Here is a 26,456-nt window from a genome sequence, read left to right as displayed (position 1 = left end):
CAGAATTCAGGGTATGAAACATTGGGGAACATTTAAGTTCTAAGCCATAACATCAACTCTTCAGGGACCTGATGCTTTGAGAAGCCCTCAAGAAGTAATAAATGCAGAAAGACAAGGTCTTGCTCAATCTAAGGGTAGAATCAGAAAGGCTGCCTGCATTGATGTGAAACATATAGTGTCCATCCGTGTTATTCCCAGCCTAGAACTCCTAAAGTCTTTACAGTATCCAAAGCGAGAATCATCTTTGGGTTATCTTAATGAGCTCACCTTGGGATGGCAGCTCCAAGGTAGCTTCAGGGTAAGGCTGGTCATCAGAAATGCTAGCCCCTTCTGTCAACCTTTAAAGAGGAGGGGGAGACTGAGGGTTCCCTTCATGTTCCACAGGCAACGATGTAGTCACTCGAACCTAATTAATGACTCCCAAATTTGTTAGGAGTTGAGGGTCACACACTCTCCCAGGGAGGGCGTGTATTATTACTTGACTCTGGGCTGATGTTTTGATTACTTGGTCCACCCCTTACGGTGTTGTTTTGGAGTCCTTAGGAGGTGGGGCTGGGCTGGTAGAAATGAGTTACCAAACAGGCAGGTTTTTAGAAGATTACGCTTATCCCTGGCTAGCCTGGGCTCTCTTCCCTGGTCTACATTCTGTGAGACATCTCCACCACAGGTTACCATTCTCAGAGACAGAAGCTTCCTCTGTTACCATGGCTTCCTCATCATGATGGACTGAACAATCTGTCTGAAACCAGAAGCCTAAATAAGCCTTTCCTTTTCTCCTTTCTGTCTCCTCCTGTTCCTCTGGAGTCATTATAATAAACTGATGAGCACGGTTCCCTGAGTTCTGTGAGCTACTCCAACAAATTAATCACACAAAGGAGCACCAGCCCAACTTGGGGCTTGCCAGTAGCGAGGGCGGGGCAGTCTTGAGGACTAATGCCTCAAGCCATGGGATCTGATGCTCTCACTAGAACGAATTGAATTAGAGGATGTTTGGCTTCTGTCCCTTCACAGTCAAGTGCTTACTTGACTGTGTGCAGGAAAGACATGAGTGTGCTCACAGAAGTCCTCTATGTGTTGACTGTTGCTGGAGAGCAGAGGAGAAACTGAGTTTGTCTTCTGTACTCATCACAAGATAGAATAGAAATCATGAAGTCCAAGACACCGCAGGGAGAGGACTGAGGTCGCAACCCTGAATCATGTAAACTGAGGCTGCCTCTAATGGTCTTAGACCTTAGGACCTGTCCTTTACCCTTATCAGTAAGTCTATATCTCAATTTTTCCAATTTAAATAACCACATAGAAGTTGTTCAACAATACAGGATTTTATTCAGTAGCCAATGAAGGGCAGAGAGTGGAAGTCAAGGTCACAGGCAAAGCCCCAGGCAGGGGAGGAAATGAGGCAACATGCTTCCTTAAGATGAGGGGAGTCCAGTGTGGCCATAAGTGGGTGGGATGTTTGCTACTATTATAAGACACCCCAGTGTCTTCAAGAATCCTATATCCCCTTCCTGTTTGACCATGTTTGTCCAGGGCCAAGGATGATGTCATAGTTTGCTTTCTATCAATGTAAGAAACTTTCAGAACAAACCTGTGGAGAAAAGAGTTTATGTCAGCTTACAGTTGTAGTCCGCCATTGAGGGAAGTCAGGGCAGGAACCGAAGCAGGCACCATGGAGGGGTGCTGCTTACTGCCTTGCTCCCCGTGACTCTCTCAGCCTGCTTTCTTATACACCCCAGGACCCCCTGTTCAGGGATAGCACCACATATTATGGGGTGCACCTTGTTAGAGGAGGTTTGTCCCTGGGAGTGGGCTTGGAGGTTTCAAAAGCCCGTACCACCAGTTTCTCTCTCTCTCTCTCTCTCTCTCTCTCTCTCTCTCTCTCTCCCTCCCTCCCTCCTTCTTTCTCTCTCTCTCCCTATAATTTGTGGCTCAGATGGGAGCTCACAGTTATTGTTCCAGTGTTATGCTTGTCTGCCTGCTGCCATGTGCTCTGCCATGATGATCATGGACCAAACCTCTGACACTCTAAGAAAATTCCCAATTAAATGTTTTCATTTATAAGTTGCCTTGGTAGTGGTATCTCTTCACAGCAACAGAAGAATAGCTAAGACAATGATTAGGGTGCATGAGAATCATTCATGAGTACTAGGGTTGGGGGGGTCAGGAAATGAAGGAGAACACTGGGGAAAAAAAGGGGGGGGGATTTCTTGCCAGGTCAGGGTAATGGTTCCTCTTCTGAGCCCTCCCTTCTCCAGACCTGGCCTCACCAGTCTTATAGCCTGACACTGGGTTAAGGCTTAGAGAGAGATAACAGCCACACAAAGGCAGGTGACTCTGAGATTCTACAGATCACTTAACCCCCTGTACTGATCTTGCTGCCCTTCTGTCCTCGTACTCTAGATGAGCAGGTGGCGATGGGTCTTGGTGACCTGAACAGCACCATGCTCTTCTGTGAGCCTGGGCTTGTCTTCCTTTTCCTAATATCTCTGATGTGACCCAGGGTGGTGATCTCTCCATGGAGCCAGCTTCATCCCCTCCCTTCCCAAGTCTCACATCTCACCCAGGCCCCTTATGGCTTGTATCCAAAACATCCCACACGGGGTCAAACGTCTTGTCATCTGATCTCCTGATGGAGAAACTATTTCCAGGATGCTCTGGTACATGACTGGTAGGCGTGTGTCTTTGCATGGTGGCCTTGGAGCTTGACCTTACTACCTGTCCTGTTTCTTCCCTGATCTGCTAAAATGTGAAGAAGTTATGCCGCAAGCTCCTGTTGTCACAGACCCAGAAGCCACAGCACCTGGTATACCTCACCACGACAAACTGTACCCTCAAAAGCCATGAACCTAAAAGAACCTGAAGCTACTTCTGCTGGATATTTTCTCATGGGGACAAGAAGATCACCCAGTAAACCTTCTGACTTAGTTGACACAGCCTGAAGCCTCAGCTCCCCTCTGTGTCCCAGAAGTCCTTCTTAAAGGCTTCACCCACGGGTGCCCTCAACCACTCCCAGCATCTCCGTCTTGTCTAATTCTAGCCTTGGAGCCCCTCCCTTTGTTCTGCCATTTGTTCCTCAGCTTGTGGGAAGGTGTTTCATGCACAGGCCGCTTCTCTGAGATGTGGGGCTGTGACCCCAGCTTGGTGAAGTAGCCCAGCAGAGTGGCTAAGTCATCATAGCTGTTGCCACTGTTACCGATCTATTATTTTTGTTTAAAAATTAGTCAGAAATAGGGAGTTTAGCATGAAATGATCCAGAACTGCTAACTAGTTTAATAATCACCTTTAATACAAGGTAGTCTGCTAGATTCTGCTGTCCATTATCCTCATGCCCCGTCTGGAAACTGTATGCTCCCTCCATGAACACCTGGCAGTTTTCTTTGGATAGGCAGTTGTCTGTCCCCCCACCCTACCTGGCTGCAGCCCACAGGCTGGGAAATGGTACACATCTAAGGAAAGCTGGGACACACTTGTCAGAACAAGCTCCTCCCACCGCCACTGGGGCCTGTATTGCCTTTGCTCACACCATCCTTAAGGTAGAAAGAGCATCATTAAAGCACTCGACTCTGTGATGACTGCCAGAGTGCTAAGAGCTTCTCAGGAAGATTCGTTCCAAGCCATTTGGGCTCCTTCTATAAATAAAGCTTTAGACAATTTTTGGAACCATGTATTTATTTACCTGCTGGCTTATAACAGCTCTCTCAGTGCTGTTAGCCCCACTGGGTGATCTTCAGGCACTCAGCTCCTTCGCACTTAGTTAGCCCCCTCTTCTAGGCGGCAGAATGCAGTTCAGCTCCTTGAAGGCGCTGGCACCTGATGGGAAGCAGTCCTCCTTGAGAGGAGGGAGCCATTAACACAAAGGCAGCAGGTGGGGGAGCATCCATCGGGGGGCGTGGGATGATTCCTGGCCAGCATGTGCATTTCTAAAGTGGCCATTGGCTGCAGGAAAGACAAGAATGGAGGGATGGAACATCTTTTTCAAAACCTCAGGGCAGAAAAGGGCCCTCATAGAAGACAAGCCTGCAGTGTGCTTCTTTCTCAGTCTGGCTTATTGCACTTAACACGACAATCTTAAGTCCATCCGTTTTGCAGACAATGGTGTGTTCTCACTCTCCTCCACACAGCGGGCTTCCTCTGTGTATCCACTGATCCTGTATCTCGAATATTGTGTTTAGTGACACAGTGAAGGTGGGTTTGCAAATACCTCTGTGGTGTGTTGACATCGGTCCTGGAAGCAGTGCTATAGCTGAGTGTATTAGGCAAGGATAGGATGAAGACACACACACTCTACATACACCACACACATACTCACATAAATACTATACCACACACACACTATACCAGAGGCATTCACACAGTCGCTCACACACTCATACACACTCACACACATACACACACACTCACTCACAGTCACACTCTCACACACAATACCACAGACATTCTCCCACACAGTCACTCACAAACACACTCATACACATACTCACTCACTTAACAGTCACACTCACACCCACATACTCAGATATACACACTCACAGTGTCACTCACACACACTCACACACACACAGATGCACGTACAGAGAGGACCATGTCGGAGGACTGTTCAGATGGGAGAGGGAGTACTGTGCATTGGAGGTTAATCTGGGCTGCATGAGACTCCTTCTCAAGAAATACAATGCTGACATAATCTCACAATTTGGGTCTTTCCAGAATCTTCCTCTTGACATTTTCAGACTGCATCTCAGTAACGATGAAGTCCAAGTGAAGGATGGCAGAGGGGGCTTACTTCATGACTGCTTCTGAAACAGGCTCCTGACCTTGGCTGATCTGATATCATAATGAGAGGAGGAGGCCAGGTTAGAGAAGCATGGCTTAGTAGTGGAGTGTTACTTCAGGCTCCAGTACAAGAAAGAGGAGAGACAAACAGAGAGACATGGGAGGGGGAGGGAGGGAGAAATGGAGGGAAGGAGGGGAGGGAAAAGAGAGCGAAGTGAAGAAGGTAAAAGACGCCAGATCATTGGCTTCCTTTCTTTGCACTGGGGTTCACTGCTCTTTCCCACATACAGCACCCAGAAAACCTGTCCCCAAAGCTCTCAGACCATGGTCCCATCCTTCTCCACTCCTCCTTCCTCCTTTCACCCCAGAGGGATGAGGCTGGACCCTCTGTCTTTTCTCCCACCTATACTTGAGTCTCCCTCTCAAGTGGGAATGCAGAACTCAACTAACACTCCTAGAAGTGAAATTCCAGGCATCACAGAGATGAGCAGGAAGGAGCGCAGCCTCTTGCCAAGCCAAAACTCACATCTTCAAGGCAAATGGGAGTGTGGGTTGGCAGGTTCCTAACTATTGATTTGTCAGTACATGAAACAAGACCCGAGAGCCATCTTTTTCTGCTGAGGTCACCACTTATCCCGGAAGAGGCTCTTGGCATCAAAGCATGGCATGAGAGCTTCCCTCCCATGGCAGGGTAGGGGAAATGTTAGACACACAGAGAGTAGCTCGGAACCTGAGGTGTATTAATATTTCAGATGTGGAAGGCCTGCACTCCAGGGCTTAATCGCTGCTTGCAAGGGGAAGAGCCACGTAAACAAATTCACATCATTAAAACCAGAAACATCACTTTCTGTCTCACTCCCTCTTCCAGAATGGTGCTGAGCTACTTTTGCAGGAGTAAGTAGCATCTTGCAGAAGAAAAAAGAAAAGAAAAGAAAAGAAAAAATATGCAAAGACTTAAGGATGTAGTCATGGTTTCCCTATCCTAATATCCTAGGGACAGATCTTAATCCATAATTTTATTAATGACACTAAAAAAATGGATCAAATTTTCCACAGACTCAGACTTTGGCAAGAAAGATATTGGACTAAAAACTTAAAAAAAAAAATGAAGACAAAAAGTAAACTTGGGACACTGTGTTCCCCAACGTAGACTTTTTTTCTGCTCGGATGACTCTGAAAGGGAAACAAACACAGAGAAATAACCAGAGGTCGTTTTGCGGACAGATTCCTCAGCCAGGATTCCCTGAGATTTGTTCCGAGAACTGGGATCCCTTCATCACACCCTCAAAAAGATGACTCTGATATTAGTCTTTCCAGGTGATGAGAACAAAGCCTGGGGGTTACATAGTTGTGTTCCCGGTCACTGGTTTCTGGGGAACACAGCTAAAGGTGGTAAGAAAGAAACTCCTTCCTTATTACTAAGACACAAAGCCAATTTAAGGATCAGCTTGCTTTTTATCTTAAAATCCTGTGTGTGTGTGTGTGTGTGTGTGTGTGTGTGTATGTGTGTGTGTGTGTGTGTGTCCCCGAGTGTGTGCATGAGTGCATCATGATGTGGAGGGCCTTATTTGGAAGTCAGAAGACAACTGGAGGTGTCAGTTCTTGCTTTCCACCTTGTTTGACACGGGGTCTCGTGTTTGCCTCTGCAGACACAACCCTAACCGGCCGGGGGCTTCCAGGGACTCTCCCTCCTGTCTCCACCTCCCATCTCCCTGCAGCCATGCTGCAATCACATGTGTGCATGTCTGTGACCGGCTTTACGCGTTCTGGAAATCTAAGCTCAGGTGTTCATGCCAATGCAACAGGTTCCTTAGCCACTGAGCCAGCTCCCTGGGTCTGCCATGCTTTGCAAAAAACAACTGGTTTCTAAACTGGGCTTTAGTCAACCCATGTGGGCCTTCCAAGGTCTATAGCAAGACTTTTAGCTGGGAGGAGGTGTCCTGTTAAAACTAATATGGGCTTGTCGTATCATAATTAATTTCTTCCTTCCCCTTTCCTCCCTCCAAATAGTCCCACTTACCTCTCCTTACCCTCTTTCAAATTCAAGGCTTCTTTTTCATTAATTGCTGTTCTGGGCATATATGTCTATGCACACATATTCCCAAATAACTATCTGTTCCATTTGTCTGATGTTACCTTTATGTGTGTGTCCAAGGTTGATCATTTGGCACTGAACAACCAATTGCATGCTCTTCCTCAGAGAAGACCTCTCTCACACTCAGCTTTCTTCCGTTGCCTGTTGTTCTTTGTATAGAGTTGAGGCCTTGTGGGCATTTCCCCATGAAATTTGGTGTGTCCGCTGGTGTCATCCTTCCTTGTTCATCTCTCTTGAAGGGTCAGTGGTGAGGCTCCTCTGAGTGTAGCTTCTGGCATTACTAGCAGACACACTCTCGCAGCAATCTCCCTAGCTCTCTGGCTCTTACACTCTTTCTTCCCCTTCTTCTGCAGTGTTCCCTGAGCCTTGGGTATGGGAGTGTTTTGTAGATGTATCCATTGGGATGGGATCACCCAACCTGACGTTTTGATCGACTGTAATTTTGTGTGTCTGTTACAAAGAGAAGTTTCCTTTATGATGGGTCAAGACTGCACTAATATGTTAATGAGAACCCTTCAGACTACAGCTTTTAATGAGACTGTGCTTACTTCATCCTGTAGTGGGCCTGGAACTCTAGCCTAGAGCTCTGAGCCCCAGGTGTGCTCTGCCTGAGAAGCGCTCTCTGGGGTCAGTCCTACCCACTATAAGAAGGAACCCTTCTAAACAGACTCCAACCTCTCTAGCTCTGCTGTTTTCCTCCAAGTCCCTTGTTTTCTCGTGTTCATCAGTTTCTTGTCACTGTGACAAAACACCTGACATCAGCTACTCAATGGAAGTAAAATTCTCATAGTCCATGTGGTAGAGGTTTCAGTACTTGAGTTGGCAGGGTAGAGGAGTAGCTCGCACTGTGAGGGCCATGAAGCAGATTAGATAGACAGGTGATAGATAGATAGATAGATAGATAGATAGATAGATAGATAGATAGATAGATAGATAGATGATAGGTAAATATCTGAAAGATAGGTATATGATAGATAGATACAAAGACAGAAAGATAGAGAAAGAAAGAAAGAAAGAAAGAGAGAGAGAGAGAGAGAGAGGAAGGAAGGAAGGAAGGAAGGAAGGAAGGAGGAGAATAAATCTGTAATAGTCCCCTGCCCCTTGCTATTTCATCCAGGTTCCCACCTATTGAATGGGGTCACTCACTATCAAAATGAGTCCTTTCCTGTCTGTTAGTTCTCTTTGAACAGACCCCCACGAACACATCCAGAAGTCCATTTCACCAGCCAAACAAATTGATCATCAAGGTTAGTCATCACTGTCCTCTGAATATGTCGTTAGCATCTAAAGAGATGTCTGTCATTGCTCCAGCCTGTACTCTGGGCTGTCAGATCCTTCTCCCTAAAGGTCTTCAGATTCCATCTCTAATACCTGATAAGGTGAGTGAATGAAAGCCTCATCCAGTGGAATCAGCCTGCCTGAGGCAACAGCGCCCAGCCCTAGGGATGCCAAGTTATAAGGAAACTGTTAGCCATCATTTATAGGTATTTTTTTCACGAGGGTGCCTAGCTGATGGTGGGTCTGTGTGCAACAGACTAGGCAACAGGACTGGGCCAGCTTAGAGGGTGCTGTGGTGGGTTTTTCCACCTGGGGCTGATTTGACGCAATAAAGAGGGAGTCTGTGAGTGTGTCCTGACATGCAGTGGTAGATGGAGATTCCCCCAGCAGCTCAGAGGCCACCCTCCCTGGGATGCTTCACATAAGTTACTGCAGGTGCAGAGGAGAGGGAAATCAGCTCTAGGAGGAAAAGCTTCCCAGAGCCAAGGCGCGCCCCTCAGAGAGAGAAGGCAAGCTGTACTGAGTGCTGCCAGACCCTCTCCAGGACAGATGCTCCTCATTTGTCCTTGTTCCTGGCACACACCGTGAGTCTTCGGAAACCATAGGCATTGTAGTTACTATACAATAATTTCAGGCATAGTGTTACTGTGTACTGTGTAAAGAATCAAATGACGATTTCTGTGGCCCCCTGCCCCAATAACTTGTTTCAATCCTTGTTCTGAGAATCTCTTGTCTCAATGTTGTATAAACACTACTTTCCTGACATGCCAACAAGGCAGCTTACAGCCAATCACCAAGCAGGGGAGAGACTAGACCTGGACTTCCTGCCAGCCAAGGGGGGAAGAAATGGAGGGTGAAAGTGAGGGATTGAGCGGAAAGACATGAAGAGAGAGCAGCTGGAGCAGAGAAAGCCACAAAGTGCAAGTATCTCGGAAATTTTGGCTGGGAGGAAGCCAGACTGGCATAGAAGGTTAAAAATAGATTAGCTGGGCATGGTGGCACTCAAAGTGGAAGAGGCAGGTGGATCTCTGTGAGTTCAAGGCCAGCTGGTCTACAAAGCGAGTCCAAGACAGGGCAAGCTACACAGAGAAACCCTGTCTCTAATAAATAAATAAATAAGATTAATACTGCTCAGTTCTTGTGCCATAAAGCTTATTAAATAAATAACGTGGTCCGGGCCAGTCTCAATTATTTGGCTGATATTTGAAGGAAAAGAGAAACTGCATACATTTATAAAAGTAACAGTAACAGGGCACAGAAATCTTTGGCTTGAAAACGAAATCTAGCCTGGCCTTTTTTCCTATCTGACAGTTCAAGTGATTGGATGAATTGCAGGTGGCTACACTAAGAGGCTAAGAGTCCACACACACACACACACACACAAGTTCTCCAGAGTCCTAGCCACTCCATCATCTTACTCACCCCTTGTGGTAAGCCAGGGAGAAAGCATGAAATATCCTAAGGAGAAGTAAAGATGGAGGCAGCGCAGAGAGCAGGGAGAAAGAGCAAAGATAGCCACAGTCATGGCGGCCCTCAGCAGTGTTCAGGGATGAAGATCCATGTGAGTCTGATTACCCCAAGGAAGACAAGATCCTCTCTCTAGGGACTGGAGAGGAGGCTCTCTTGGCCCACTGTCTGCCAACGGGCGCAGAGATCCTTGCAGTTACAGTACATCGCCAGTGCTTAAGAAAGGTCAGACTCGCACTACACCATAACAGACAGCAAACTCACGGGTTCTGTGTGTATTCATGTGTCTCCTCCTCCCTCCATATTCCAGGCCTAGGCAGCCCTCACTGGAGACACCGGCATCGTAAGAGTTTCAGGTTTGGGTTTAGTTGTTTGTTTGTTTGTTTTGATTTTAAATACTCCCAGTTTCAATTTTCTATTTTAAAAAAAATATTTACATACTCAGAATGAGATACGTTAAAGCTAAGACATGTTGAAACATGAAATTCATTTATGTATCACGTACACATAAATAGCCTGAAGGCAGTTGTGTGGGTCTTAGGTGAACACACATTTTGACTGCAGCCCCCTCATAGGAGGCCGGGTGTGGGATTTTCATATCGTAGCATCATGCTGACACCAGAGAGGGTGGGATTCCTGAGCATTTCAGAGTTTGGATTTTGCTGTTAGAGATTTTCAATTTATAAGCTACATTACAAAGGCAAGAAAAGAAGGGAGGGAGTGAGGAAGGAAGGAAGAAAAAGAAGGAAGGATAGAAAGAAAGAGGGAGAGAAAGAAAAAAGCTGTTACCATTACAATTTGTTTTTTATTATTCATTTTCATTTGATTGCATTAGAACCTGCATGCAGGTACTGTACGTTTTCATGCAGTACCCAAAGAGGCCAGAAGAGGGGGTGGTATTTCCCCGGAACTGGAGTTACAGGAGATTGCGGATGACCCTGTGTATGCTCTGAACCCAGCCTGGGCCCTTTCCAGGCTGTATTTATGTATTTGTTTGTTTGTTTGTTTATACTAAGTTTTTTTCTACTTTGTCCATGCTGGCCTTATTTCCTAGCTCGAGCTGACTCTCCGATTTCTGTCTCTCAAGTGATAACGATGCTAGGCACCCAGTACTACGCTTGCTTCCCCTTGAAATTATTTAGCCCGGTGATCCAGGTACCCAGGGTTCACACGGAAAAGCACTCTTTAGTTTCTCTATTGTCCAAATAACCCAGTTAAGCCTACCGTGGTTCCATGCCGACGGGTGCTAACCTCCTGGACAGCCTGACGCTCTGCACAGCTGCGAGGGGCGGGGGAGCGAAAGACAGCATCCTCAGGGAAGAGCGCCCCCAACCCCTGGCCTGCTTTTCGAATCAACAGGACAGCAACTCCGGAATGCAGCTTCCAGGTAAGAAATCACGTCTTAAAAAAAAAAAAAAAAAAAAAAAAAAAAAAAAAAAAATCTGTTAAAGCTACTTGGAGTTAGTTTGTATTTTTGGAAAGTAAGGAAAACACTGTGGGCTGTGAGCCACCATCTAGCCACAGTCGTCTGTGAATCACCGCCCTCCTGGGGGAGAGGAGCATGCCTCACGGCTCATTTCTCACCTTGCACATCACACAACCGTGGGCACGAAATAGAGGCTTACTAAACGCCTGGGCCCACCGAGTGTGTTGTAATTGGCTGGTAAATCCAGCTGGAGCCTGGAACATTCTAGATTGTCCTAGAGCTGGCTATGGGAACACTCATCCTGAATGGGGGAGGGCTGAGTCACAGAGAATTATGTTTTGCTCAGTAAAGGTTGCTTAAAACAAAAGCCCATTTATCTGCCTGAAGAAGACATTTAATCAATTTACATGAGGGATTTCAAAATTAGTCAGACTGTAATGAACTATGAAATACTGATTAATGCATTTTTGCAGTGTTTGATTAGAAACTTAACATGGATGCTAACACTTTTTTTTTTCTTTTACCATTATAGCATTTATATGTTAATATTTGGTTTTAACTTACAGTTTGTAGGTTTCAGCCTGTGGGCAACTCTAAGAGCCACTGCTTTGAGGACTGTGGTGAAGAAACAGCCGGGTGAGGGCAGACAGAGAGAAAAGTGCTCACTTTGTAGCTAAGGAGGGAAAGCCAGCTAGGAGGAGACCTGGTCCCACAGTCACCTTCAAGGGCATTCCACTAAGTAAGCAGAAGGCTGTCCTTGAGAACCTACTTCCTGAAGGCTCCAACGGCTTCAGGTCTTTAACTTGTGAGACTTTGAGGGAACATTCCAGGACTAATTAGGGCAACCCATCTCTCCTATCCTGACCATCCACATATGATAAAGAATGACCTGAAAGAAAAAAAAAATTGTTGTTGTTGATCATGTTTGTTTGTTTTTGAAATAGGGTCTCACTAGGTAGCCCTGGGTGTACTGGAATTCAGTGTGCAGACCAAGCTAGACTCAAACTCACAAAGATTGGCCTATCTCTGCCTCCAAAGTGTTGGTAGTAAAGATGTGTGCCACTGGTCTCAGCCATCAATCCCAATTTGAATAAGGCAAACACGGCTGAATTCTTCTGGACAGAATTTGAATATAGCCTACAAACTAAGAAAATTACCTCACCATTGATTGAAAAAAGTCAAAACACTGTCTGGAACACAAGAGAGGCCATGGTTTTAGCTTTGGAAGATGTGCCAGAAGACTTTCATGTGTGTGTGAGTGTTTCACAGGAAGATAAGTGGCCCCCTTTCCTACAGAACTAGAATGTCTTTCCTCCTGACAAGATGAGAAGTCAGAATGCCAGGGTAAAGCCAGATGTGCTGGTGCACATCTGTACTCACAACTCCCTCACCCCCTCTCCTCAGCCCAAAGCCAGGGGACCAGGAACTCAAGGCCAGACTGAGTTACATAGCAAGGCCCTATCCCTAAGAAACAAAGCAAAACAAACAGAGAGCCCAAGCAGCAGCTACCACTTGAGTCATAAAAGAAAACAAAATCAGTTGTTTCAGATCAATTAGAACAGTCATCTTTAAGTGACTCAAGGCAGCAGATCCCATTTGCACGTGCAAAAGGCAAAGAGATGAGTGAAGTCCCTAAGTGTGTCTGAGGATTTGAAGATGAATGCCCGTAAGAGATTTGGAAAACTACAAGGTGAGCCCCAGCCGTGACACATGGGACAGTAGTGTCTGTCACAGCAGACTCCTCCGGAAAACCCACTGTAACACAGCATGTCTCACAGCCCCACAAAATACACATGCATGGAGACAGCCAGGTCATACATGCAACTGTGCACACAAGCGCATGCAGAGAAAGAAACCTATTTCACCATCATCACAAGGGTAGTAATTATCCCACGTTTAGATTTTTTTTTCAAGTCTCCCTTGCAATTTTCAAAATCATTATTTTGCACAATCACCATTATTCTGATTCATTAGCAAGGCATACTTATTAAGACCTTAAAATAACCAAGATGCTGGACATGTAAAAACATGTTTCTTGCTGTCATGACAACTAACTAACAACAATAACGCTCACATCCGGATGACTAAAGGGAACCAAGTTACCATGTCTGAATATAGATAAGTTAATTATGGAATCGTCAAAAGAACAACAGCTCCGTCAATGCTCAGATGATTTTGAGATAATCAATCGTGGCAATCATGTTTGGTAATTGGCTATCTGTTGCCAATATGGAATCCACCTTCAGTCTGACTGGGAATGGAGCAAGGCTCTTCAGCCAGGAGAGGGAGAGAAGAAAACCTTCCAGTTTAGGGTTGGTGGTTGTCAGTGGCAACAAATAGTGGAAAATTGCCATCTGGCTTCTTCTTTTTTCTTTTAAATGAGATTTGAATAATCAATTTAATAATGGATAGAGCACTTGCTTACAAAAATAATCCATTGTCATTGCTTGGAATAGGAAAGAAAAAAGAAAAGAAGAAGAAGAAAAAGAAAAAGAAAAAGAATGAAAAACAACACTAACACAGAAGCCACAGCTTTAGCAGAGTCTGTGGGAAAGGAAAGAGGTTTCACACGAGCTTTGCTTTTGCCGATGGCTTTACATGAAGCAGAGGCTAACTCTTGCTTCTGTGTCCTGAGCTTTTCTCATCTCATATTTAATAAGCAGGACACAATCTGCAGAGCAGTTTGCTTGCCACAAGCCTTCAGCTATGTAGACAGTTAGTGGAGAAGGAGACACACAAATGGGAGATTTAAGCACACACACACACACATTTGTTTTTCCATCATCACTGTATGTCATACAAGAAGGAAGTGAGAATACATATGGTGCCCTGTGTGTGTGTATGTGTGTGTGTCTTTATTTGTGTGTCCATGTCCTCTAGACAACTATATTAGGGGTAAAAACTACTTAGAACAGGTGAGACCAAGGCACAGGATAGGGTAGGTCTCACGAGATGGCTCAGCAGGTAAAAGGCATTTGCCACCAAGCCTAACAACCTGAGTTTGATCTCACATAGTAGGAGCACAGAACTGACCTCTACAAGTTGTCCTCTGACTTCCATGTGTGTGCTATGACATAAGCTTACTTACCTACATACATATATACACACACACATACATACACACATACAAATAATTGTGATAAAAAATTTTATAGGGTCATGGTGCCTCACTGATTTGCGTGATAAAATTCTCAACTGAGAATAAGTAAAATTCTAAGAAATTTTATTTATTTATTCTCAGCTGAGAATACTTAAAGATGGCTTCTGTGGAGCTCTGAGAAGTATGGGGGTGGAAGAATGCTTATGGGACCAGAAAGGCTCTGGGCATGTCACTACATGCTTTGCAAAAACCAAAATATGCATGTTTAGGATCCTGTTGACCTCAAAGACCCTTTAATCTTTTACTACCAACTGAATATCCATGTGGTTTGCAGGAGAAGTAATGCATAGGCTCTAGACCCAGCCACTTTTCAGAAAACTGCATCTGAGGTCCAGCCTGGGATCAACCCATCTATGAAACCTGAAGGGGGGGGGCTTTCTCCTTGAGAACCAAGGGGTCTAAAAGCAGGTTGTCCTGCCAGCCCCAGCCTTTGGCTATTCTTTTCCTTGAATTCCTGATCCATGCCATACATACAAGTTTTTATGTGCATTTACTCACTCTCCATCTAAAGGTTCTGAAGGTTCAGATTTGCAGTGTCTTCTCCAACTTCTCTCTTGTTGGCTTTTGCCTCTGCCTCTTTCTTCCCCTATACCTTTCTATTTCTCACTCACTCCCCGTGGACCTCCAGTGGCTACAGAGTCACTAATCATCAGCTCCCTTCATTCAGTAGGGAAGTGAGAGATGGTGGACCATTGGCCAAGAGACTATCACTGGGATGAAGCTTTGCACCAAGGTGAAAAGCAATTTCTATACCCTAAGGCATATTTGTAGACCCTGTTTCTGCCTTCCATCTTTTCCTAGACCATAGAGCCCTTGCAAAGCCCCCTTCTAGCTAGGGCTGAGGAAGCCCCACCAAGAGCCACACAATGACCATGTACACTTTCCCTGGACTCTAAAAACCTAGATCCCAGAGGGACCAAGTAGGAAGCAAGCATACTACCTTTCAACTCCTCACAATTTTCTGAGCATTCCTTGGCACACAGACTCTGCAAGTGCACCATCTTGGCAGGATTTCTTCTCTAAAATGAAAGACTTGAGCCATGCATACTGGTACACCAAGCTTGTCACTTCAGCCATTGGGAGGCCTGAAGTAGGAAGAACAAAAGCTTAAGGTCAGCAAAATCCACAAAGCAGTTTCAAAGACCATGGTCCTTTGGACCTACTGCTCTTTGACCTCCATGGCACGGTGCTGGGAGGCATCACAGCATGGCAGAACCATGTGGTGTAACAAGACAGGAAACCAAATAGAAAGGAAAAGAGCCTGAGATCTCTTCAGTGGCATACTCTCTGTGCTGGTTAGTTTTAATTGTCAACTTGACACAGTCTAGTTAGAATAAGAGGAATAAGATCAGGTTGACCTGTGGTATGTTTGTGGGAGACTGCCTTGATATATTAAAAAAAAAAAAAAAAGTCCACTGTGGGCAGCACCATTCCCTAGGCTGGGCCCTCAACTGTGTAAGAGTGAAGCAGTCAAACAAACAAATATCCCAAGAGTTTATTTTCTCACTGATCTTGACAATGGAGGTAATGCTTTTAGGTCCAGCCTTGACTTTCTTAAAGCAATACATTACAATCTAAAATTAAAAGCCAAATAAACCATTTTCTCCTCTAAAGTGCTTTTCTTGAGATATTTTCTTACAGCGAAAGAAATGAAACTAGAACACACCCCCAATGACCAGAAAACTTCCCACAAAGCTCCTGCTTCTTCAAGTTTCTACCCCTCCCAAGAGGATACAACCAGGGACTAAGCTTTAACACACTGACCTTTGGGGAAACATTCCACATCTTATTTGAGTAATAAAAAAAAAAATTAAAAGGCCAGTGGAGAGGGCCAGGAGGACAATATTCAAAGTTGGGATAGGTAGAAAAATTAAATAAGAATCTCAAAGTAACATTGTTTACCTAAATTTTGTACGTAGTGACTAAAATTCAAGATCATTGGTATTCAGAAAAACATTCAGAGACTCAAATCATGCTTATCAGAATGACTGCCATCATCATCCTGGAAATTACATACCACAAACATGGTACAGGAGTCATTTCATAAACAGACTGTCCATCTGGATTTCTGGTGTGGAAGGTAAAGTGTGAGGAGTCCACATTACGCCATCACTATTAGATGTAGCTTAAGCCATAGCCTTTACTTGGCTGACAGCTCAGTGGGCAAAGGATATGCAAGAATACTCCTGTTCTTTAAGGTTTCTGTGGCTCTTCCTCCTCCAACCTCCTCTTCCTCTGCCCTGGGAGCATCTGGTCCTGCTGGATCACAAGCATTCTCAGGCACCTGGGGAACCAGCAGGAGCCACATTTGCGTATGGATTCAGGCTGAGAGCATAGGAATGCACTAGTTGGCAGTTAGCGCTTTCATCTTATTGACACATCTGAGAAATTAATCAACCTTCCACAAGAGCACAAAACTCCTACAAGTAAAGCTTATTGAGCCATTAGGTCCAAGGACAACACTTTCGTGCAAGAAAGCCCAGGGGGAGGTGAGGGGAGAAGCCTATGAGTCCCCAAGAACTGCAGGCAACTAAGAAATGCTGAGAGTGAAAGAAATAGTCTTCCCCAGGGAAGAACACACAAATTGGTTATCCAATACCAAATGGTCAGTCCTGAAAACAAAAGTACAAGTAGCATCATACAGACTGCGGAGGTGATATTTAGGAATATAGATGTATATGGGAGAGCTCGAGGGAAGAAAAGGGAAGTGACATAATTATATTATAATCTCAGAAAGAAGATAAAAATAAGAGGAAGCTTCTGGTAAGGTAGTAGATAAATTTTAGACCAAAGGGAAAGTTTGCTTTCTGCCTCAGTGGCTTTAGCGTGTAGAAGCTGTTTGTACAATGGTAGACCCATTGATCCTGCAGTAATGGATGTGTTGGTAGGGCTTTGTTGGAGTTAAGAATCTGGATATGACTCATACGTGTCCATGAAGGCATTGTCATTTTTTTTTTATTCTTGCCTGCTTCCACTTCACGTACAAGTCTCAGATCTGTTCTTCACAAAGCAGACAAGACAGTCCCTGGGAATGGAGAGGAAACCAGCTGCATTCAGAGAACAATACACAGGTGTGTGTGAGAGAGAGAGGAAGAGAGAGAGAGAGAGGGCCTAACACACCATGATCTGGGAAGGAGAAGGTGATTGACTCCAAGCGGGGTGATAAAGATCAATTGCTATGGCTCAGAGTTATGACACCAACAAAGTTACAATGACATTAGCACAAAGAGAGAGACACAAATCCATTACAAAGATACAATCAAATATTCAAAAAAGCCTGGCATGCTCATTAGTTATTCATGCTAATACAAGTACATTAAGAAATCTAAACAGTGTTAACGCTCAATCACTCACAAAGCAAATGAGGTTTTGCATTTATCAGACCCCAGTCATCGGGGCCCAGGATAGCTGTACAAAGAGGGTAATGTGACATAACTTGAGATATTTATATCAGGCTACATGGACTGAGAGATACACTAGGATTTATTAAACTGAGTAATGCCATCCCAGTCAATGAGCAATAAAAGAAATAACTGCGCAGAAGTCATTTCCCCAGACAATAAGATTTACCTCTGCAATCTCTTAAAGATGTTGTATCTGTTTGCAAAGGGTCGCTGGCAGCATTTGCACCCTTTAATAAACTATGTGCAGATTAATTTTTTTTCCCCCAACAAAGGATGAGGCACCCGAAAGCAGGTTTTCTTTGAGAGCCATTGAAAGACTCCCTGGCTATTCTGCTCCTGGTGGCTCCAAATTCAGCCAAGTACATTCCATTCTCTCAGACTGCTGTCTGTGAGTGAGTGGCAGAGTCACAATAGGCGTCACGGAGAAGTGCATGCAGCATAGCGGAAGGCTGTTGCCCAGTAGTGCTCCAATGCACGGGCTTGAGAGTAGTCTGGGGGATGTTTTAATATGATGCCTCATTTTTGGAGAGTGGAGCCCAGCACACACACACACACACACACACACACACAGTGACATTCTTGCAAAGGGATTAGGCCCCAGAATGAGATGCTCATAACAATTTCAAACCCCCCCCCCCCAGCCTTCCAGAAGATCTCTGCTCCACTGTACAATGTGAGAAAGCATTTCTGAATAGCCTGGGCGGGCCTTGAAATCACCGCAGTCCTCCTGGTTAGCATAAACACGTCTCTCTCAGGTGCTGGGACTGTGAGCCACCAAGTCTGCTCTGCTCTCTGGATTCTGAAATGATTATCTTCTTATTGCATCACTTCTTGGTCCTTGGCTGCTGCTGTCACTTGTATTTTTTTTTCCTCTAAGTTAATTTTTGGTTATCATACAAAATAATAGGTTTCAGTATGACACATTCATAGATTTTTGTGTGCACGCACGTGTGTGTGTGTGTGTGTGTGTGTGTGTGTGTGTGTGTGTGTGTACACCACTGTACTTTGTTCACTTTCACAGCTACACTCCTCCATCCATCCTCCCTACCTCTGTCTGGTCCTCTCCTCCTTCCAAAGAGCTCTCTTTCTACGTGTGTGTGTGTGTGTGTGTGTGTGTGTTTTAAAATCTAGACTTCACATGAGAGAAATTCACATATATTCTCTCTTTCTCTCTTGCTTCCTTCTCTTCTTCCCCTTTTAGCCTCTTTTCTCTTCCCCACAAATCCCTCTTCTACTTTCATGTCACATATTTAACCTAGATTATGTAACTAAGATAAAATATGATATTAGTCTGGATATACTTTATGTATAACATCTCACTCTGTCATTCAATCAGGCCTTGAACTCATAGCAATCCTCCTGACTCACCACACACACACACACCAGGCACTGGGATCACAGGTGTGACCCTCTGAGGATGTGGCCTTGCTTCTTGACTTCTGAGGTGATCCTTTCTCCACTCATTGATCTTAAATGACATCACTGTGTTCTTTATGGCTAAATAAAACTCCAGTGTTTTATTTAAAGACTTAATGTATGTGAGAGACAGAGGGAGGAAGGGAGAGAAGAGAGGAAGAAAAGGAGAGAGAGACAGAGAGAGAGAGAGAAAGGACAGTTTGTACACACCAAGAGGGTATTAGATTTCCTAAAACTGTAATTACACGCAGTTGCAAACCACCGTGTGGGTACTGGAAACTGAACCTGGGTCCTCTGTAAAAGCAGTAAGCGCTCTTTTAACCTCTGAGCCACTTCTCCAGCCCCAGTGTACATTTATCCATTCATTCACTGATGGACACCTCAGCCTTTTCCATGGCTCGGCTATTACAGAAAGTCTGTTCTCACATTAGAATCTTCACATTGTATAAATGATGCCACCCATGGCCCAGCTTCCACGGTGATTGATTCCAGGGCACCTTGTGACTTTCAAAACTACATCACTTCTAACCCTCTCAGGAGTCTTAAAGCCTCACAGATGATCACCCACCAAGGCATCACCATCCAGCTGGTACTAATCTCTCAGGATTCTTCTTCACCTGCTGCAGACAACTGCTTCTCTGAAAGGTGTCCCCTGCTTCTCTACTCCTTCCTTCCTGGAAACACCTTTGAATTCACCATCCCCCCTGTCTTTCCTGTTCTCCAGGTGACGCTTCTATGACTTCACTTGGAACTAAGCACACAGTTCCTCCTTTTTGAAATAGCATAAATGGCCTGCAGATTGACATCTGGGCATTCGTTAATGTCCACGTTTGCCTTTCTGCTCTCAGTAACCTGTTCTTGTTCAGTGAAGGAATAGAGTCGACTTTATAAGCACATTCCAAGACCCGCCATCCTATGCATTCTCAGCCTCTGTGCTTGCTCATGTACCTAACATCTGGACATCCTTCTCTTCCTCCATCAGGGCCAGTCTCAAATTCACCTCCTGGGGAAACCGCTCAAATCTATCAGTCTTTTACCCATTTTCCTCTAGCCCCATGTGCTCTCCATCTGGTACCTCCCCAGAATGTAGTTTGGGGGTGCCTCCCTAGTTAGTTAGCAGTGCTTCTAATGGCCTGGCATTGTGCCTTCCTGTTTGCTGCAGTCCGGGCCTGGCCTGGTTCCCAGCCCACAGCAACTTCTGCCCTACTTATTGCCCAGATGTCTCCTCTCTCTGTTTCCTCCTTAGACTGCAACAGCCAGGATCAAGGTCTAACAAGGTCTTGCCTGGTGTGTCCCCATAATCTATATTGTAATCAATTCAGGTTGTCCCCAGTATCAATTCAATCTCATGCTGGTTACTTCAAGAGACTCAGGAAAAGGATGCCAGGTGACATCTCTTGAGATCCAGAACATACCTAGAAAATCCCAATAAGTCACTAAAGGGCATCAAAGTTGGCATATGCCAGTCAAAAGGCCACGGAGGTGACAAAGTAAGCATTGAGATCCAGAGGTAAGAATGCTGGTTCTATCATGTGGGCTGGATGCCCTATGCTGTAGAGTCAACATTTTCACCTCAACATGTCCTCCAGTTGAGAACTTAGCACTGACATTAAAGATGTTGCTAAGGGATAGAAGCTAAGCTTTAGTGAGCCCTGACCTTGTCTCTTTCATGTGAGATATCATTCCAGTGCCTGGACTTAGTGGGCATATAAAAGGGAAGGATGTGAGGCAAGAGGAAGAAAAAGGGGGAAAGTGGGAAGTGGTTGATAGCCAGTGTGGTGAATGAGAGCATCCTACACAGGCTCGTATATTTGAATATTCGGTCTCTAGTTGGTACAATTGTTTGCGAAGTTTTAGGAGGTGTGGCCTTGGAGGAGGTGAGTCACGGGGAGTGGGCTTAGAGCTCTCAGAAGTCCAGATCCTTCCCAGTTAGCTGTCTCTCTCTGCCTCATACTTGTGGAGTAAATGTTAGGTCTTAGATATTGCTCCAGCACCATGTCTGCCCACCTGCTGCCAAGATCCCTGCCATGATGGTCATGGACTCTAACTCTCTAAAACTAAGCTCCAATTGAATGATTTCTCTTACAGCAGGCCTTGGTCATGGTGTCTCTTCCAGGGCAATAAAACAGTAACTAAGATAGGCAATCTCTTTTGTTCCCTCTCATCTTGATAGAGCATATCTTCCTGTAGCTTCCTAAAATGTAAAACAGAAATAAGTGGGAACTTGCATGTCTGAAGAGGTCTTTAGTCTGGTCTCACAGTTGGCTGGTAGTTTGGCTGGGTAGAAAATTTCAGGATAAACTATTTTTCTTTGTGATTGTTGAAGACATTTCTTTGTGTTTAACTGATTTCTGCTTTCCAGTATTGATGGTGAGAAGACTCCAGCATTGTCTGTCTGCCTATCTCTCTCTCTTAGAATGAATATGTATATTTGAAGATCTCATTTCTGTCTCCATTATACATACATTCATGGTGATGGACCTACTCTCATACTTTGAGTTGGGCCTTTAAGTCCTATTTTACTGTGCCCAAGGGATATTTTCTTAAATTGCTCCCTACCGTTTTCTGTCAATTCTCCCTAGTTATTCCAATCTTGATTTTTCTTCATTTTCTTTTAGCCTTTTTTCCCTATTTTCTTGCTTTGACTTTTTGATATCTTCTATGCACTCCTATAGTGTGTATCTTCCAGCTGAGGGACTGCCAATAACAGCTCATTAAACAGCTTTGGACAGTCCTAAAGTGTGGCTGGTTCATGATCTAATGCACAGACATGTGGGATTTTACACTTCACCCAAAACTTTTACTATTCACCCATCTGCTTCTTACCTTCCCAAATTACTGTTGCCTCATTTGCCTTTTTTCTCCCTTCATTTCTTTCATTCCTTTTCTCTCTTTCCGTTCTCCCTCTTGCCCTCATTTTTTCCCTGTCTCCCCTCCCTTCCTTATTTTGATTTCTTTCCCTTCCTTCTTTCTCCCTTTTCCTTCCCCTCTGTCCTTCTCCCTCCTTTCTTTCCTTTTTTTCTTTCTTTATTACTTTCTTCTTTCTTCCTCCTTTTCTTTGCTATTTAGAAGACAAGCAGCCTTCTACTATTCCTATAATGCTCATCAGTCTTGGAATGAATGGCAAGGTTATCCTTTGGGGTTCAATATAGGAAACAATTTGGTATTTTATTCACTATTTCCCTGTTGTTATTTTGTAGTACTAGAGTTGGAATACAGGTACTTGTGAATGCTAGGTAAGTGCTCTGCCACTGAGCCTCTCTCTGTCATTAATAACTTGCCTTTCTGTTCAGTGGAGCTGCAGAGAGGAAACCTCTATAGCCTACAATACACTAAAGGCTGTCCCTAACAAATACACTGCAGGTGGCCCAGTCTGCCATTTGCTACTGAGATGGCCCTGAAGATTTTTAGGCAGAAGTTCTTTTATTTTATCTTTATGTAGTCAAATCTGGGGAATTTGTCTACTGAGGCTGAAATATGCCAAGAAAAGACATCAGTTGGAGGAATATAGTTATTTCCCTTTGAGTGGGCTAGAGGCATCATCCTTCCTCTGAATAAAGAAAGTAGACTTCTAAAGATCCATTCACCCTTTCTCTGGGAACGTTCATTTCACCAGATCATGAGCCCCTTAGAGTTCTTGGGGTATCTGACTGCCTTTCATTCTATCCAATAAGAAATTTCAAGCCCACCACCCCAAGCAAAGTACCTCTCAAGTCCTCACATCAAGGGCCTCTCTATTCTGAAACCACTGAGATCTTCTTCCCTGGGGCAAACTCCCATGCACCTTCCTCCTTCCCGGAATGTTCTCCTGAGCCTGGTATTCAGAGCCACACTCTTACAGACTGATGCTCTGGGCACCCAAGCAGCTCCCACACATTCAGATAAGGCTCAATGCCATTTGTGAGCAGTGACTGTGGAGTGCTTTGCATCAGGTAAAACTTTGATAAAGGGCTCCTTAGTGTGCTGGTAATGTACCTGTTTCCATGCACTCGGAGCCACCTGCTGCCCTCAGCTTTGTTTTGTTTAATCAACAATGCACTCAACAGTGCTTGCACGCCATTGTACCTGTGAGAGAGATGGTACAGTCAGGCCCCTCCTGAAGGGTTCTGCAACCATCATGCCTATGAGAGATGGTGCGGATAGGCCCCTCCTGAAGGGTACCATGACTCAGAAGGGTACAAAAACTCCCAGTCACACTCAGAAGCCCAGTGCCCTGGTATACACAGCTCATCTTCATCTGTACTGTGGGTTTAAAAAGGAGCAAATGTGGTTCTCAATGTGGGCAATGAAATAAATGTTGGGTGCCAATTACAGACACTGGGTGACAAATATAACTGGACTTTCTTTGGATTGCCAGCTCCCAAGTAATGACATGAAGACATTTTTACTAATTGTTTATACTTAGCCATAGCTTAGCCTTGTTCTCCCACTAGCTCTCAACTTAATTTAAGCTCTTTATATTAATCCACTTTCTGCCACGTGGCTTGTTACCTTTTCTCAGTACATTAATCCCAGCAGCCTGTTTCTTCTGTGTCTGTCTGGTAAACTTCCTGTGCCTTTGATTCTTTTCCAGAGTTCCTATATTGACTGGAAGTCCTGCCTATCTCTCCATGCCTCTTGCTATAGGCCATTCCTTTGATATATACATATATTTATATATTTAAAGTCCATGCCTTTGCCATAAGCCATTCAGCTCCTTATTAAACCAATCAGAAATATGTTGGAGGGAGTATTTGCAAAATACAATGCAGCTGAAGAATACCAATATCAAAGTCTGGCCTGTACTCAACTCTCTGCTGGTAGGGAAATCAGCATTTAAATAATACAAAGGCAATCTTTACACAATGTACAAAAAGACCACCCTAACATCTTCTGCTCTTAGTTCAACAAAAGGGTCTTTAATAAACTATATACAATAAGAACAATTATAAGAACTATCAGGTAAGAATTACATTCACAATGTCTAGTCGATTTGTATTTGGCAACTTTTGAAAATGTACTCCATTATATATCCAATTTTGGTGAGTCCAAAGTTCTATACTTAAATTATTTTCTGTCTTAACTTGCATTACCAATCTAAAAACATCTTTTAGACCTTAAAACATTTTTCTTAGATCCTTCACAACTTAAGCTTTTATGTCTCTCAACCTTCATAAACTTTACATCTCTTGAGCTAGTTTCTTTGTTGAATCTGGTGACAAGGAAAATTGCAAGACTATAACTGTCTAGTCCTTAACCCCATCAGGGACCTGAAAAGGATAAATGTTGCCTAGGTAAACAGGAAGTACAATCAAGCTGCTTCCAAAACTTTCTTATTTTAGAAATAAGAAAGACTGCTGGCTGCCTAGTCAGTCACCCAAGGTTTCTCTGCAACTTTGGAGCCTTCATTTTTTCAGTCTATTGGCCCAGAATATCTGACAGACTTATTGTGAAGCAGGAATGATGAATGACTTGCCTATACCTATCTTGGCAAATGTCAGCAGTCAACTTCTTCAGTGTCCTACTTGTCCACAGCTTGGACAGCATACTGTCAGCAGTTGAGGCAAGGGCAGTTTTATTGTTTGGTTGGTTGGTTTTTAATTGTTTGGGGGGTTTTGGGTTTTCTTGTTGTTGTTGTTTTGGTTTGGCTTTTTTTCCCTTTGGTTAGCTTTGCCATGATTGAAGCAAACTCCATATGGAGGTTTTTCAATGCCTATCATCTTCTTTGAAGTAGTATGGGGCGGGGGGTGCTGCCAGGAGCAGACATATCTCTGTGTCAAAAACCAAAAGCCTTTTATTATTAAAACATCTTTAAATGCCATATTCTGTAGATTACTGAAGTGTTTGAAGACCACCTATCTATCTCAGTATATTTGAATAGACAAATGTTTCTTGTTTCTAGCTATTTATTATCTGATTAACTTTGAAAACATCTACAGGAGACTAAGTAAAGCTTATTTCTGTAATTATTATCTAACAAGCCTACAAGTTTGATTGACTGACTACTAACTTGCATTTCTTAATTATCCTAAGCAGTTTGTAATAATAGCTTTCAAACGGACTAGAATTTCATGTTGCATTTTTAAATGAGTTGCATAGGTACAATACCTAAACAAGAGTTGAAACATATATATAGTATGTTGTATCAAGAATAACCTTAAATTTGTATTAATATACAAAAATCTATACCAATGTAAAATATTCAGCTCATTGAATGCTTTTTAATTTAAAAGTAGATTCAATAATATACCATTTTATCCTATCGCTCCTATATCCCCCCTTTTTCTTTTTATCCCTTCTCCTCTCCTTTCCCCCTAGCATTAAATTAAAGAGAAAGGATAGAAGAAAAAGAAATAAAAGAAAGAAATCCCAGAATCTAATCTTCCTTATTCTATTACCTCCATTACCAAGACCATTAACAACTTGTGACCAATCTCCTTTGAATGACAATGAACATCCATCTCCCATAAAACCAAAAAACAGTTATTCTATACTCAGCAATAAAAAACAAGGAAATCGTGAAATTTTCAGGTAAATGGTGGGATCTGGAAAAGATCATCCTGAGTGAGCTATCCCAGAAGCAGAAAGACGCACACAGTATATACTCACTCATATAGACATATAATATACGATAAACCTACTAAAATCTGTACACCTAAAGAAACTAATCAAGAGGGAGGACTCTTGCTAAAATGCTCAATTCCTATCCAGAAAGGCAGAGAGGATGGACATGAGAAGAAGGAGAAAAGAGGGAACAAGCCAGGAGCCTGACACAGAGGACCTCTGAAAGGCTCTGCCCTGCAGACTATCAATGCAGATGCTGAGACTTATGGGCAACCTTTGGGCAGAGGGCAGGGAATCTTAGGAAAGAAGTGGGAAACAGTAAAATCTGGAGAGGACAGGAACTCCACAAGGAGAGCAACAGAACCAAAAAATCTGAGCACAGGGGTCTTTCCTGAGACTGATACTCCAACCAAGGACTATGCATGGAAATAACCTAAGACACCTTCTCAGACGTAGTCCATGGCAGTTCAGTATCCAAGTGGGTTCCATTGTAATAGGAACAGGGACTGTCTCTGACATGAACTGATTGGCCTGCTCTTTAATTACCTTTCCCTGAGGGGGAAGCAGCATTACCAGGCCACAGAAGAAGACAATGCAGCCACTCCTGATGAGACCTAATTGACTAGGATCAGAAGGAAGGAAAAGACTTCCCCTATCAGTGGACTTTGGGAGGCATGCATGCAGAGAGTGGAGGAAGGGAGGGATTGGGACAGGAAGAGGGAAGGAACCACAGGGGGGATACAAAGTGAATAAGTGTAATTAATAAAGAATTAAAAAAATACTTCCTGCTATTTGGGGGCAGTAGCATCTTTGGAGGAGCCCTAAGAAAATCAGGATATTGGCCAAGTCCTGGGAGGAATAGCTGTATATTTTTTGTTGTTCAATCTTTGTGTGGTG

The 26,456-nt window shown here is 44.0% G+C and overlaps 1 long non-coding RNA gene across 1 annotated transcript; it reads right to left on the bottom strand.

Annotated features, from left to right (window-relative positions):
• Positions 1-1,427: 1,427 nt before the first annotated feature.
• Positions 1,428-10,980, bottom strand: LOC132647010 (uncharacterized). Its single transcript, XR_009585302.1, has 3 exons — positions 10,835-10,980; positions 3,677-3,936; positions 1,428-1,588 (listed from the first exon to the last, which is right to left on the bottom strand). It is a non-coding gene; the product is annotated as an uncharacterized LOC132647010 (long non-coding RNA).
• Positions 10,981-26,456: the final 15,476 nt, after the last annotated feature.

The sequence above is a fragment of the Meriones unguiculatus genome, chromosome 14, assembly GCF_030254825.1.
Source record: "Meriones unguiculatus strain TT.TT164.6M chromosome 14, Bangor_MerUng_6.1, whole genome shotgun sequence".
Classification (NCBI taxonomy): Eukaryota; Metazoa; Chordata; class Mammalia; order Rodentia; family Muridae; genus Meriones; species Meriones unguiculatus.
Note: the sequence above shows the minus strand (reverse complement) of the source record. Positions and strands in the feature narration are given on the sequence as shown.